Raw genomic sequence first — 12,758 nt, forward strand, 5'->3', positions numbered from 1 at the left:
ATCTTATAGATAAGGAAAGCAGGGTTTACTTAACGGGGCACTCTGAGTCAGTGCCAATGTCAATTTTGTAACCCAGTCTCTTGTACCTTAGTCTTAAACCCACTCTACTAAACTACAATAAACTTTCCCTACACATTCATAGGTCTTTTTGTATAGTCATCCTAAGCAGTATTACTAAAAACACACACTAAGAGATCCATAGCTCAATGTTCAAAACCAAAATACTTACTGAGGATACAATAACATGTTGTAACCCAAAATCAAGCCCTTTGTTTGGCAATACTATTAAATTTTTGGTGCATTGTTGTAGCCCTTAGGTAAAATATTGATTCATCTATTATTTAGTAAAGTAATATTTTAGGAGTATTTTTAAACTTTTAATTGTGGTAAAAAAAACAACATAAAATGTACCATCTTAACTATTTTTAATTGTAAAGTTCACTTCTGTTAACTATATGCACATTTTTGCTTGGAGGTATTTTGCACAGTGGAAGAAATTAATTAGAACTTAAATTCAAAAGAAAGAGAATTAAAGAAAGTAAAGCTGAATTAAGATGATACTTTTCTCAAAGTGTGTCTTATGCAATAGTACTCCTATAAGATGTGCCAAGTAAAAGAGTAAAATGGTCAAATAATCTTTGGAAATGTATCATGTTACGTCCCTCTCTAGGAAATTTACAGTGAAAATCTGTACCTGAAAAACTCTGAGAAATCACACTGTAAAGATCTCTTTGAATTTTGTATAATATAAAGCATTCTAAACAATTTTTCCACAGACTTTCCTCACCTATTCTGCATTTTTTAAAAATCTATTTTTATTCTTCAGAGCCAATGTTTTGTTCAATACATTTTGGGAAATTCTCTAATAGAACTTCCGCAGATTAAAGAAAAAGACCTGTAATGTAATGTTTATGCTATTGTTGTTAACTGGTTTTGTATTTACCAATCCTTTATCCTCATTTTGTTGACAGGATATTAATGGACATCCCATTAATTCAATCATTCAACAAATATTTAGGCACAGTGCTAAATGCTAGGAGTACAGTAATGAGTAAATCAATCAGGGCCCCTGATCTTACAGAGCTTACAGTCCAGGAAAGAAATCACAGCAAGTGGTCTAGTGTCTGAAAAAGAGAAAATAGAAATACAGGAAGCATGAGAAATTGTAGCTATCTCTGGCACTCATAGCTTATCTGGCTACGTTTGTTTTGTGTTCCCTAATTCTAAAATGAGAGAAGAAGGAAAGGAAAAGAAAAAGCAGAACATCAATCCAGAAGTTTACAATCTGTTCTTTGAATAGAAATTTGCCATATTTTCCTGAGGTCTACTTATGTATCAATTAGATCTATGGTAATTCTCTAATAATCCAAAGATGGGCTTCCATTGTTTAGAAAGAGGGAGATGGGAAGGAAAGGAAGGGAAGAAAAGAAAGCACAGGAAGGAAAGAAGGAAGGCAGAAAGGAAGGGAGGGAGAGAGGGAGGGTGGGAGGAAACAAAGAAAATACAACACAGTGTTTCCTGCTCTTTCTTCCTATTTTAACTCCCTAGCTATATAAGGAGATGTTACCTTCTACCTAAAACAATTCTTTTTCAAGTGTAAGCTGAAGACCTTGTTTGTTCAACAGTCTGAATGCCATCATTGTCTTTCTAATACTTCAAAGAGTATCCCTCAATCAGATTCAACTCTTGGTGGTAACTACGGGTCCTACCTCTGTCAGGAAATACTTTCTCTAATTAACTAACCAAGCTTCTCACTCAGACTCTGAACTCTATGCTGAGGAATCTGTGTCTTCATCTGAGCAGAAGATGTCTCCTAAGCAAAGGAAAAGACAAACCCATGGGCATAGCCAGTACATGATTCTCTAGAACTGTCCCATCCCTAGAATACCTACACAAAAATGTTAGACATAGTCCTACCAAAAGATGCTCTTGAAAGGTTCAGAAAGAGCCTCGCCTTCTTATTGGACAGTTCCCTCATGTCCTATTTTCTTATGTGGAAGTCAATGACTTGAAGGGTAGCTCCTGTATATACTACTTGAAAATAAATACTGTAGGTTACTGGCCTCTGGTCACATAGATTTAGGAAGAAGGTTGCAAAATTTAAAAGGAAAAAAAAAGGCTTACAACTGAGGGAGCAAAAAGGAAGACCTTATCCAAAGTGTGGTTTCTTAGCTATATTTGCTGTCACTGATGTGTCACAGGTGATTCTATAAATTGGTTCTGAGCTGAATTCTCTGGGAAATTACAACTTCATTTTGTTCTTTCCTTCCTACTCCTCCCAGCCTTTCCTTTGATGGGAATAATGTGAGATAAGATCATTGTCAGAATACTATGAGGAAAGGACTCAGAAAAGAATTTGGGATTTTCAAGTTAAAATTAAGAGCTGTGTTAATCTGGTTTCTTGATCTAGTTAGCTGGGAATCAATTTTCTAATTTATTCTCCTCTCTGTCATTTGCCTGTTGATAATATGCTAGGCCACTGCAGTACTTGTCCCTTTTTATTCCTTTTAATTAACTTTTTAAAATCAATTATCATTACTTGTATGGATTTCTAGTCTCTCTTCTCATCACATTTGTTTGGCTTATTTTTTATTTACACACCACTACCCACTGCTGTGAATTAACAATAACAAAAAATCTGCACTCTTCCCTTCCACCTCTTGAACTGGAAAAACAGTTAGCTAATAAGAGGCTAAATGAGCCTTAGAGTATAGAGAAGCTGGAATCCTTAAATTATTTAAATTGAAAAATGGCTGGTTTTACAATCAGAAAGACTCAAGTGGACTGTAAGCCCTACTTGATTGTCCCCTCCCTTATCTGGATGATCTTGTAATGACAGCTGGAGTTATCTACCATCAGCATCACTGTCCACAAAAGCTTCTACTCTCTCTGCTCAACTCTTCAGCAGCCCTGGGGAGCTGGAGTTGTTTCAGGGGAGAGAGTCCTAGAGGACTGGAAACTTTATTAAAATGCAAAGCTGTCTCTAGTGACAATAAAAGCTCAGTAAACAGTGATGGATCTAAAACCACAGCACCAGAAATGATCTGCAGAATAAAAAACTGAGATTTCATATACTGCCACCAATTGCCTAGGGTCAGTGTAAAATAAAAAGCAATGTGAAATAAAGAGTAGTGTAAAATTAAGAGCAAGAGCTGGAAGGAAAGGAAAATATCATGATTCAACATGAGTAGTGCAACAAATGACATACGTCAGACCAGGCCTTGCAGACTTGTCTCAAGAAGCAGCCCAGTCGGATGTATTGTGGCAAGTCAGGGCAATGTCTATTCTGAAAGATTAGGGAAGTACCCCCAAAACATTCCTGATTTTCTCTCCATAAGCAACTCATCCTTGAGCTATATCCATGAATTTTCTGAAACTTTTTGTGGCTAATAGTTTAGTAGTAATAAGACGGTAATAGGAATCCATCACACTTTTTGAAAGCCCTTCACTTAATTTGCCATACGACCATGAGGAATCTAATCTTCAACATATATTTTAAGTTACTTGCCCAATTTAATCGACTGTACTGCAAAATAAAACCTTAAATTTATTTGACACTTTGTCCATTTAACTCAAGGGACTCCACGTGTATTACTCACTAATAAGTTGAGCAGTTGAAATGAAAATTAAGACACCAAAGTATAATTAAGTCATTTGTTGTAAGCAAGGAAAATTAAAAAAACAAGGTCCAGGTGATTTCAATTTGGGTATACTAAGCTCTTCATAAAACCCTCTTCCTTTATCGTGCATTCAAATTCCTTACTAGAAAAAAAACCACTCTAAGCACAAAAGTAATAAATAATATTTAAAATAGCTCAGTACTCATAAAAACCAAAGTAGTATGTTCCATCTGATTTGAAAAACTTTCTCAGGAGATATTTATTAACACTATCATCACCACCATGACAACTACCCACAGCCATTTATTGAGTGCTTACCATATTTCTCCCTAGCCCTTCTTTCTTCTCCAAGCCTCATCTTCCCTTCTGCTCAGGAACCTTGAAAAGGAAAAAAAAAAAAAAACAAAGTGTTGACCTAAATTACCTAACTGGCAATTTCTCTTTTTATGCAACTAGCAAGTTCAGCTAGCAAATGAAAATGTTAAATGAAGCACCCCATTCCTTCACCTTCAGTGGAAAACATTAAAATTCCTGGTCAGATCACAATTACTCTATCAGGAGAACCCCTGAAGTATATAATACTTTTCTTCTTATTTTTCCTAAAAATATTGCATTTACATTTGACATGTTTATATACTGATTTTTGTGATGAGAAAAGACTGGCAGAATTACTGAAGATTCTTTTCCATTTTCAGCTCAGAGATGCCTTAAGGTGTGAACTTGTACACAAGCTTCCTTCTCCAATGTAAGAAATCAAGGTCCTCTCTGTCCCCAAAAAAGAGACTGGGCACCAGAACACAGAGAGGCCCCTTTGTCCAGCTCTCCCCGCCACCCCCATTAATATGCACTGCTGCAAATGAGGCCCAGTGAGGAACTCCTTTGACTTGGGAGGCTGGATTTTGCAAAACCCCAACCACAGGGACACACTCATGTCAAATGACAGTCCCCCATAGTAATTGTAACTCCACCATGTTCTCCCATCCAAGACAGGGTATTGGCATGCAAGTAAGTGAAAACAATGCTGTTACAAGGATAACCTTAATTTTGCTGGAATTAATTCTTAAACCCCAGAACTTATTATTTCACATTTCTTGTAACAAACCTCATGACACACCAGAGTCTCATGACACTGGGGTTGAAAAATATCCATTTAGCACAACTAGCAGCCAAACGGGCAGAGCTAATAAAGAAGAGATCCTTAGATCCCTGGAGCTAACCTGAGATGCAAGAGAGCACTCTGAACTACCACCAGCTCTTAAGAATCTTTCAGCAAATGACAGGACCACATTCGACTGCTCTACTCCTTCCAGCCTGGTACCTTTCACACGAAGTTGGCTCAACAGCCTCAAATTTATGGCGCAGGGCAGGTCAGAGGGTGTTTACATTTATTTCGGTTTTAAATAAGCTTAAGATACCAAAACATTATTAACAGTATAAAATTAATTGTATGCACTGTGACTCAATTTCTTTTTATTAACTGTATTATTGGCATGTGTTAACTTGGACTTTACATTGAAAACAAAATTTTGAAATTTTCAGCATTTGAAAATTCAATGCTTTTCTGGAGAGCTTTTAACAGGCTGAGACTATACCCCAGACAAGTAAAATCAGAATATCTGAGAATGGGACCAAGGCATCTCATTTTTTAAAGCTCCATAGGTGGTTACAATGTGTAACCAAGCTTAAGACCCACTGGTCTAAGGAAGGGGAAAGGGCAGGAGAGAGAGGTCAGTACAGGGAGATTTGAGAAACTGTGGTCATGCAATTATAATTGGTGTTATTTAGATTTGTCAACCCGATATTCTAAGAGCTGCCAATGGCACTGGAGATAGGCCTAAGACATTCCCCAACAGCAATCATTCCCTGTCTCCCGGTGCATCCATCTTCGGAGGCTTATATGCCTGGGAGCCAGGGCAAAAAGGAAGTGGTGACTCCTACATGACTGCAGAATTCTCTTAAAATTGATTCAGTAAAACCTTTCTCTACTTCTCTTTTTAGAGGCAGGTAGAAGTAGAGAATCCTACACCTACTACAGACTTCCTCAGAATAGACAGATTCAGACTAGAGTGGAAAGAAAAAATATGGAATGTCTATTGCAAGCAAGGTGCTAACTTAATCCTTACCACCACCCCATGAGGCAGGTATTAGATGTGCCTCCATTTTACAGAGGAAGACACTGAGAAAAAGCAACATAAGAAGGCTGCTCAAGGTCATACAGCTAATATGCGTCTAAGTCTGGACTTTTTACTCTAAGACAGATGGAAAACTGACCAAGGGTCATCCCAGCCATTCATGGACAGCTGTCTGTGTCAAAGGAATCTTTCATTCTTTAGGTAGGGAATCAAATTAGTATGCTAATTGTGTTCTTTGCTACTATGTGTAAGCAAGCATTATACTCACAGACATAGAAAAGAATCTTAGTATTCAGACACCAGTATGGTATATTTGTCCTTTTTTGAAACATCATCACTAGTTCTCATGACCAATTTAAGTCTATTGGAGTTTCTTTGATTAAAAAAAATGTTTGGAATAGCTAAGAGAACCCAGCATATGTATCTAAACTCAAGCTTACATGGAACCTTTGAAAACAGGGTATGACTCCTTCTTGTAATATTTCTTTTTCTGACACTGAATTTTTTAAAATTTTTATTGGAGTATAGTTGATTTACAATGTTGTTAGTTCCAGATGTACAGCAAGAATGAGTTATACATATACATACAGCCACTCTTCTTTAGATACTTTTCCCATATAGGTCATTACAGGGTACTGAGTAAAGTTCCCTGTGCTAAACTGTAGGTCCTTATTAGTTATCTATTTTATATACAGTAGTATATGTCAATCCCAATCTCCCAATTTATCTCCCTACACCCTAGTCTTTTCCCCCTGGTAAATGGACATCCTCTTGAATTCATGGTGGTAGAAAAGGAAAAAAAAATACATTTTGTACGTTCTCCTTGTGAAGTCCTAGAGTGTGAGCTTAATTGGGATTTGGCATCAACCCCAAACAGCTGGAGCCATCTGTTTCCTACTTTGTAAACTTTTTCCCAACCAGAAATTGCTAGCGACCTAAAGAAACAGCCTAAGGTAAAACCTGGCCTCAACCAACTTGAAGAAAGCAGTTTATCTTTTATTTACCCAAGCATTGCCCTGAGTAAATTGTGTCTATTCTGTGCTAGGCACTGTTGCTTCAGCTATTTCCGTTTTACACCTTTTCCCAACCTACCGGCACTCCTGTCCCTCTTCCTCCACACTCCCAAAGGCCTTTCCCTCTCCCTCCACACCTCTGGGCCAAAGCCTACTCTTCTATCATATGAAGGTAAAAGTGCTTGATAACAGCTAAAAATAGTGATGATTTCCAAGGTGACATACATTTTAACAGTGATCAAATCCTTTAATGCTAAAAGGGCAATGGTCTTATGATGTAATTACAGGCAGTGGTTCCCTGGAGACTGATGAAGCCTACTCTGATCTTGCCATTCTGTAGCAGCCTACTGCTCTCCTGAGGTCAGGTCCATGCCTTTCCATGTTTTTATCCCAAATGCTTGGCACACTGACCAGCATATTTGACACTCAATAATGAAGGAAGCTCTGGACTGAGGAAAACAAGTTGCAATAACAAGTTGCTGACACAGACGAATGGAAAGATGCTGGATGAGTTTTGAGCCAAAACACCATGGGGAGAGGCCAGGTGGAGCAATAAGAGGAGATAACCCAGTGCCATCATTTGAACTCTCCTAGAAGCCAGTGTCAGTTTTGAGAGATTTCTGAGAGTTCCAGTTAGCTCTAGGATCTACATATCTGGTTTTACTTAGCAGCTCTGCTGCATTTCAATTTGTTGCATTTTAGATGCACTGGAATTGGGATAATGAGTAACTGAATCATTTTCCAAAAATACGTATTGAGCAACTACTATGAACCAAGAATGCTGCAAGGCGTTGCAGATACAGCAGCATAAAACCCAGTTTCTGCCCTCATGAAGCTAATATTCTACTTAAAGAGTATGGTGTGAAAGCATTAATTACATAATTCAGTATTTAATTGGAGTCACAGTAAGTGCTACAAAGGAAAACCGCAGGGTACTAAGAAAGCGTATAACAGAGACATGACCTAATACAGAAGGTGAGGCATAGCTTCTCAGAAAAAAGTCATTTAAGCTGATTCCTGAAAGATGAGTAGGAATTAGGTAGGCAGAGAATTCATAAAAGGAGTGGACATTTCTAATAAACACCTTTACCATGTGATACACTAGAGCTAATCCTGAGAATTATCTTGACTTCTTTTCTTGATGTTGTTCATGCAGAAAACCTTTTGAGGTCTTTGCAACAAGCTAGCCTATTCAAGGCTCTGAATTCAGACAAAAGGAAACACTGGCACAGAGAAAGAAATTTCCATAGATGTCAACAACTTGCTGAGGCACACACAAGTATACTGTGATCCCATCCATTACTACTTTTCTGTGCTCTCACCTAGGTCATTAGCATGAACATTTGACATACCCCATCAGTACACTCTAGGCCAGCAGCTTTCAAATACTGAAATGGCCACAGAATAGACTTTCTCTATGGCTCTGTCCAAAAACCCTGGGCAAAAGAAAAGGAGTTGGGAAGAAAGAAATGAGTCAAGGCCCTGAAAACCTCAGAGAGAGTCTGATCTGTATAAGGGATACTTTACCATCCCACCCACCCTTATTTGAATATGGAGCCAATTCTCTGTAAGTTTGCAAAAAGGCATTCCCAAGCTCATCATGCTATTTTATACATCACCTTTCCTTGGCCCCCTTCTTCACCTAATTAAATTCTTGTTCCTAAAAACTCACTTCTGGCATTTTATCCTCTTACCCCACTGTCCCAATCTAATTTAGATATCCCTTTTTTGTGCTTTCATAGAATGCTGCACTTTAATACCTCATCACAGTTATAATAATTGATTTACTTATCTGACTCATCTGCTTCTTGTGGGAAGAAGTTCCTTAAGGGCAAGGCTCATGTTTTAATCATTTTTGTATCCCTAGTTCTTAGCAGAGTACTACTTTAAAAATCCACTGAATGAATTAATGTTCATGCATGATACTTTTTTTTCTTAGCCTCTAAAGAGACATGGACACTTAGATTTTACATATCTAGTAAGCAAGTCTGGTTTTGTACATAGGAAACTTTTGACCCATGCCAGCCTGAAATTCTCCATTTATAGGTAAGCCTGCTGAACTGCCTTACCTAGGCTTTTGCTCTATAGTCTTTCTTTGAAAACATCTTAAGAACTAAATAGACCAGTATACATGGTCCCACTGACCAATATATCAGTCAAGAACACGATTAGTTTTGATGTTCAGTGCTGAATAAGGTTCAATCATATGCATAAGTCTGATCTTTTAGACAGTGCATTTTAAATAACTTCCATGTTTCACATTCTAAGCTAGAAGCAAGGAAAGAATAAACTGTGCCTAGGAAGATATTTATCAAGTAGTAAGTACTTAAATATTTATTTAATGAGAAAACGAGAGGATACATTAATAAAGAAATAATTCGATGCAGGTATAAATATAGCATTATCCACAGGAATCGTCAAGCCATAAATTAGAATAAGGGATTTATCATTGGCAAAAATGATTAACCAACAAACATAAAAAATAAAAACTATTGTAAAGTCCCATTTTCCAATAAAACGAATCAAAACATCATTCAAATAGTGAAAGAGTGTGTTTAAAAAAAATACTGGGACTTCCTCGGCGGTCCAGTGGTTAAGACTCTGTGCTCCCAAGGCAGGGGGCACAGGTTCGATGCCTGGTCAGAGAATTAGGGTACGCACGTCACACGAAGCAGCCAAAATTAAAAAATTTTTAAAAACATACTAACCTGGAGGAGATAAAATTTGATATATCAAGAGAACGCATTATAAACTCTAAAGAAATCCCCATACAACCCAATCTTTCTTCTCATGCCCATCCTCCCCCACCCCAGCACACACAATCACCATCCTCATATATACGCCTCATGCTTGTCTTGTCTACTTGCTCTTCTGAAATAACCTTGATTTGGAAAAGAGGAAGTTAGAGATGACAGCGGGATAAAAGAAAGTTCCCTCCAGCTAAAATTCTCCTTCTTCCTTCTCTGCCTGTTATTCTTCAAGATCAGCATAATTACCACCTCTTCTAATGAAAACCTTTTTTGATCTGCTATAGCCCCCCAGCTAATTGCCCCCTTCCTCCTCACTATCACTACAACTTACCTCTTCCCCTCTTTTGCACTTATTTCACTATCTTTTATTATAGCTTCCTATATCTGTCCTTTCTCTAGGATAGGAGCTTTCAAAGAGGGGTTGGGTCTCATTTCCCCCCTTTTTAAAAATTTTATCTTATTTATTTTTTATACAACAAGTTCTTAATTAGCTATCTATTTTATACATATTAGTGTATATATGTCCATTCCAATCTCCCAATTCATCCCACCACCACCCCCCACCACTTTTCCCCCTTGGTGTCCATACGTTTGTTCTCTACATCTGTGTCTCTATTTCTGCCTTGCAAACAAGTTCATCTATACCATTTTTCTAGATTCCACATATATGCCTTATTGTACAATGTTTGTTTTTCTCTTTCTGACTTATTTCACTCTGTATGACAGTCTCTAGCTCCATCCACATCCCTACAAATGACCCAATTTCGTTCTTTTTTATGGCTGCGTAATATTTCATCGTATATATGTACCACATCTTCTTTATCCATTCATCTGTTGATGGACATGTAGGTTGCTTCCATGACCTGGCTATTGTAAACAGTGCTGCAATGAACACTGGGGTGCATGTGTCTTTTTGAATTATGGTTTTCTGTGGGTATATGCCCAGTAGTGGGATTGCTGGGTCATATGGTAATTCTATTTTTAGTTTTTTAAGGAACCTCCATACTGTTCTCCATAGTGGCTGCACCAATTTACATTTCCACCAACAGTGCAAGAGGGTTCCCTTTTCTCCACACCCTCTCCAGCATTTGTTGTTTGTAGATGTTCTGATGATGCCCATTCTAACTGGTGTGAGGTGATACCTCATTGTAGTTTTGATTTACATTTCTCTAATAATTAGTTATGTTGAGCAGCTTTTCATGTGCTTCTTGGCCATCTGTATGTCTTCTTCTTCTTTTTTTTTTTTTGTTTGGTGATATGGGGGCCTCTCACTGTTGTGGCCTCTCCCGTCACAGAGCACAGGCTCCGGACACGCAGGCTCAGCGGCCATGGCTCACGGGCCCAGCTGCTCCGTGGCATGTGGGATCTTCCTGGACCGGGGCACGAACCCGTGTCCCCTGCATCAGCAGGCGGATTCTCAACCACTGCGCCACCAGGGAAGCCCTGTATGTCTTCTTTAGAGAGATGTCTATTTACATCTTCTGCCTGTTTTTTGATTAGGTTGTTTGTTTTTTTAATATTGAGCTGCATGAGCTGTTTATGTATTTTGGAGATTAATCCTTTGTCGGTTGCTTCATTTAGGAATATTTTCTCCCATTCTGAGGGTTGTCTTTTCCTCTTGTTTGTAGTTTCCTTTGCTGTGCAAAAGTTTTTAAGTTTCATTAGGTCCCATTTGTTTATTTTTGTTTCTATTTCCATTACTCTAGGAGGTGGGTCAAAAAGGATCTTGCTATGATTTATGTCAAAGAGTGTTCTTCCTATGTTTTCCTCTAAGAGTTTAATAGTGTCCTGTCTTACATTTAGGTCTTTAATCCATTTTTTCTTTTTGTGTATGGCATTAGGGAGTGTTCCAATTTCATTATTTTACATGTAGCTGTCCAGTTTTCCCAGCGCAACTTATTGCAGAGACTGCCTTTTCTCCATTGTATATCCTTGCCTCCTTTGTCATAGATTAGTTGGCCATAGATGCATGGGTTTATCTCTGGGCTTTCTATCCCGTACCATTGGTCTATATTTCTGTTTCTGTGTCAGTACCATATTGTCTTGATTACTGTACCTTTGTAGTATAGTCTGAAATCAGGGAGTCTGATTCCTCCACATCCATTTTTTTCCCTCAAACTGCTTTGGCTATTCGAGGTCTTTTGTGTCTCCATACAAATTTTAACATTTTTTGTTCTAGTTCTGTAAAAAATACCATTGGTAATTTGACAGGGATTGCCTTGAATCTGTAGATTGCTTTGGGTAGTAGAGTCATTTTCACAATGTTGATTCTTCCAATCCAAGAACATGGTATATCTCTCCATCTGTTTGTGTCATCTTTAATTTCTTTCATCAGTGTCTTATAGTTTTCTGAGTGCAGGTCTTTTACCTCCTTAGGTAGGTTTATTCCTCGGTATTTTATTCTTTCTGTTGCAATTGTGAATGGGACTGTTTCCTTAATTTCTCTTTCTGATCTTCTGTTGTTAATGTATAGGAATGCAAGAGATTTCTGTACATTAATTTTGTATCCTGCCACTTTACCAAATTCATTGATTAGGTCTAGCAGTTTTCTGGTGGCATCTTTAGGATTCTTTATGTATAGTATCATGTCATCTGCAAAGAGTGAAAGCTTTACTTCTTTTCAAATTTGTATTCCTTTTATTTCTTTTTCATCTCTGAATGACGTGGCTAGGACTTCCAAAACTATGTTGCATAATAGTGGCTAGAATGAACATCCTTGTCTTATTCCTGATCTTAGAGGAAATGCTTTCAGTTTTTCACCATTGAAAATGATGTTTGCTGTGGGTTTGTTGTATATGGCTTTTATTATTTGAGGTAGGTTCCCTCTATGCCCACTTTCTGGAAAGTTTTTATCATAAATCGGTGTTGAATTTTGTCAAAAGCTTTTTCTGCATCTATTGAGATGATCATATGGTTTTTATTCTTCAATTTGTTAATATGGTGTATCACATTGATTGATTTGCGTATATTGAAGAATCTTTGCATCCCTGGGATAAATCCCACTTGATCATGGTGTATGACCCTTTTAATGTGTTGTTGGATTCTGTTTGCTAATATTTTGTTGAGTATTTTTGCATCTATATTCATCAGTGATATTGGTCTGTAATTTTCTTTTTTTGTAGTATCTTTGTCTGGTTTTGGTATCAGGGTGATGGTGGCCTCGTAGAATGAGATTGGGAGTGTTCCCTCCTCTGCAATTTTTTGGAAGAGTTTGAGAAGGATGGGTGTTAGCTCTTCTCTAAA

At 37.7% G+C, this 12,758-nt stretch overlaps 2 long non-coding RNA genes across 15 annotated transcripts in view; one reads left to right on the forward strand and one right to left on the reverse strand.

Annotated features, from left to right (window-relative positions):
• The window catches only part of LOC136794244 (uncharacterized), a 692,340-nt gene that overhangs the window by 577,008 nt on the left and 102,574 nt on the right, over positions 1-12,758 (forward strand). The window lies entirely within an intron of this gene.
• LOC136794245 (uncharacterized) overlaps positions 1-12,758 on the reverse strand; it is a 165,880-nt gene that overhangs the window by 93,496 nt on the left and 59,626 nt on the right. For 2 of the 3 annotated variants that reach the window (XR_010840690.1, XR_010840691.1), the window contains exons 3-4: positions 3,939-3,998; positions 1,080-1,124 (exon numbers count right to left, since the gene is read on the reverse strand). This is a non-coding gene — a long non-coding RNA (uncharacterized lncRNA). The remainder of the gene's footprint in view (positions 1-1,079; positions 1,125-3,938; positions 3,999-12,758) is intronic. The other variant, XR_010840692.1, reaches the window with a different exon arrangement.

The sequence above is a fragment of the Kogia breviceps genome, chromosome 5 (assembly GCF_026419965.1).
Source record: "Kogia breviceps isolate mKogBre1 chromosome 5, mKogBre1 haplotype 1, whole genome shotgun sequence".
NCBI lineage: Eukaryota > Metazoa > Chordata > Mammalia > Artiodactyla > Physeteridae > Kogia > Kogia breviceps.